This window comes from Xenopus laevis, chromosome 3L (genome assembly GCF_017654675.1).
Source record: "Xenopus laevis strain J_2021 chromosome 3L, Xenopus_laevis_v10.1, whole genome shotgun sequence".
NCBI lineage: Eukaryota > Metazoa > Chordata > Amphibia > Anura > Pipidae > Xenopus > Xenopus laevis.
The window spans coordinates 124628528-124631538 of NC_054375.1; positions in this window are offsets into that span (position 1 = coordinate 124628528).

Sequence of the window (3011 nt, forward strand, 5' to 3'; positions counted from 1 at the left end):
GGAGAGCCCTGATCAAAGGTTGGACCTGGTTTGACAACCACTGCTATAGTATAATAATCTCCATACAAGAGGTGAGTGGGTCTAAGGCCATTCTTGTTTACTCAAGGAATGCCAGATCATTGCAGCCACTGAAGAACTCAATATATACTCCTGATTTGTTTTTGGTTATTTTGCAACACTTTTTTACATTAACCCATTTAGAGGGGTTGTTTACCTTTGAGTCAACTGTTAGTATGATGTAGACAGAGAGTGATATTCTGAGACAATTTGCAATTGGTTTAAATTTTTTATTATTTGTGATTTTTGAGTTATTTATCTTTTTATTCAGCAGCAGTGGTTTGAGTGAATAAGTCCTGGCTTCAGGAATCGCAGCCCTGCTTATCAAATGTCTGCAGCCGGCTGGACAAGAGGAAACCTACCACAGACCAACTTAAGATGCTCGGGTTCAGCATGTTATTCCATGCAAACAAACAGCTCGCCGTCATGCCCTGTGTTTATTGGCACTGTGCATCTCTGTGGCACTTACACTTGAAATAAGGAGAAGTGCTTATCATATTTATTAACTGCCTGCATTAAAGTGGACCTGTCACCCAGACATAAAAATCTGTATAATAAAAGTCCTTTTCAAATTAAACATGAAATCCAATTTCTATTTTTTATTGAAGCATTCATAGCTGTTGTAAGCTCATTTAAATATGTCAGCTGTCAATCAAATAGTGTCTGCCCCTCCTCTATGCCTTAAGGTGGCCATACATGAGCAGATAAAGCTGCCGATATTGGTCGTTTCGACCATTTTGACAGCTTATCTGCCCTTGTATAGGGGCTTCCGACGGGTCTTCCCGATCGATATTTGGCCACTATTTCGATCGGGAAGGTTTGATTTTAACCCGACCGACCCGTTGGAGCCCCTTGGCGTATCGTAATCCGATCGTTCAACCATACGGCCAAACGTTCTGATTACCCCCAATATAGCCATGCAGTTACTGGCATATCGGGGAAAGATCCGCTCGTTTGGGGATGTCGCCAAGAAAAGCGGATCTTTGAGTCTATGGCCAGCTTTAGGCATAGAGGCGAGTAAGCCAATTACTTTCACTTTCCATTCAGCACTTCCTAGATGTCACTGCTCTCCCCACATTCCCCCGTTCACTTCACCATTTAATTGTGTAATCAGTGCATGGGTATGGAAATTGGGTCCAACATTCTGGTGCACAAACAAGATTCTGAGATGATGCAAGGCTTGTCTTAATAACAGTGTCCACAAAATGGCTGCTGCCTGCTTGCTGTAATTATGAATTCCCAGACTAAAGGAAACAAGATTCAAATAATTTATATAATGTAAATAAAGTTTATTTTGCTTGACTAATGTGATAAAATAGGATTTTGAATCATTTTTTTGGGTGACGGGTCCCCTTTAAGTGACACAAGCAGGCCTTGTATGAGATGGAAATCAGAGCCATAATAACGAGAGACAATAAAACTGGATGTGGGCTAGGGTTATTTTGGTAACTACCATACTGCTGTACAAATGGGCTTGATTGAGATGGTTGCTTAATGCATAATGTATATTCCAGTGCTGGAAGAAATCTCTACAAGCTGACTTGTTAGTATGGTATTACTGTATAATGATTGCAGGAATAATGGCACACGGAGATCTTGTTGGACTTTCCATTTCCACTAATAGCCTCCAAATGTCCTTCTGCTTTCTTGCTCTGTTATCAGAGTAATTGAATTTGGATATTCTTTTGTTGTAGGATATTATTGGGATGTTTCACAGTACCGCAGGGGTGTCGAGTCTGTGTCCCTTAAACTAATAAACACATTTTTCCATTTTAAAGGAGTTGTTCACCTTTAAATAAGTTTAAATAATTTAGTATGATGTAGAGCAGTGATCCCCAACCAGTAGCTCGTGAGCAACATGTTGCTCTCTAACCCCATGGATGTTGCTCTCAGTGGCCTCAAAGCAGGAGCTTATTTTTTAATTTATGGCTTGGAGGCAAGTTTTGGCTGTATAAAAACCAGGGACATTGCCAAACAGAGCCTCAATGTAGGTTCACAATCCACATAGGGGCTACCAAATAGCCAATCACAGCACTTATTTGGCACCCCAAGAACATTTTTCATGCTAGTGTTGCTCTCCAACTCCTTTTACTTCTGAATGTTGCTCACGGGTTCAAAAGGTTGGGGATCCCTGATGTAGAGAGTGATATTCTGAGATAATTTGCAATTGGATTTCATTTTCTAATATATGTGTTTTTTTAGTTATTTATTCTGAGATAATTTGTAATTGGTTTTCATTTTCTAATATATGTGGTTTTTTTGTTATTTATCTTTTAATTTAGCAGCTCTCCAGTTTGCAATTTCAGCAATCTGGTTGCTAGGGTCCAGATTATGAATAGTAGAGGACCAGAATAGAAAGGCGAGTGATTAAAAAGTAGCAATAACTATAAATTTGTTGCATAAAAGCGCCTTTGCCACCTGTCCGGTTTTGACCCGGACAGTCTGTTTTTTTTTGAAGGGCTGTTCTGGTCAAAACTTTTCCAAATTAGGAAAACCAGGCAGGATTTCCTGGGATTGACACTGCGATTGGCCAATCGCCGATGGCCACATTATAGACCCGCCCCCAATCAGACCTGCCCCCAATGTCACAGTCCCGCCCCAGTGACATCATGGCACCACTATGTCACTAACCCGCCTCCCACTGGAGTTTGTCGGGGAGAAAGGTGGCAACCCTAGGTCAGTGACCCCTATTTGAAAGCAGGAAATACTATAAAAAATAAACAATGAAGACCAACTAAAAAGTTGTTAAGAATTGTTCATTCTATAACATACTAAAAGTTAATTTAAAGGTGAACCATCGCTTTAAATGTTTTAAGTTGGTAATCAGGACATGCCCTTGATAGGACTCCATCTCCTTTCTCCTGGTTCGCATCCCTCTAGGAATTCTGTGGAAATAGGTTGTAATATATGTAGTCAGGAATATAATTAGCCCACCCTCAAAGGGTTGTGTTTGA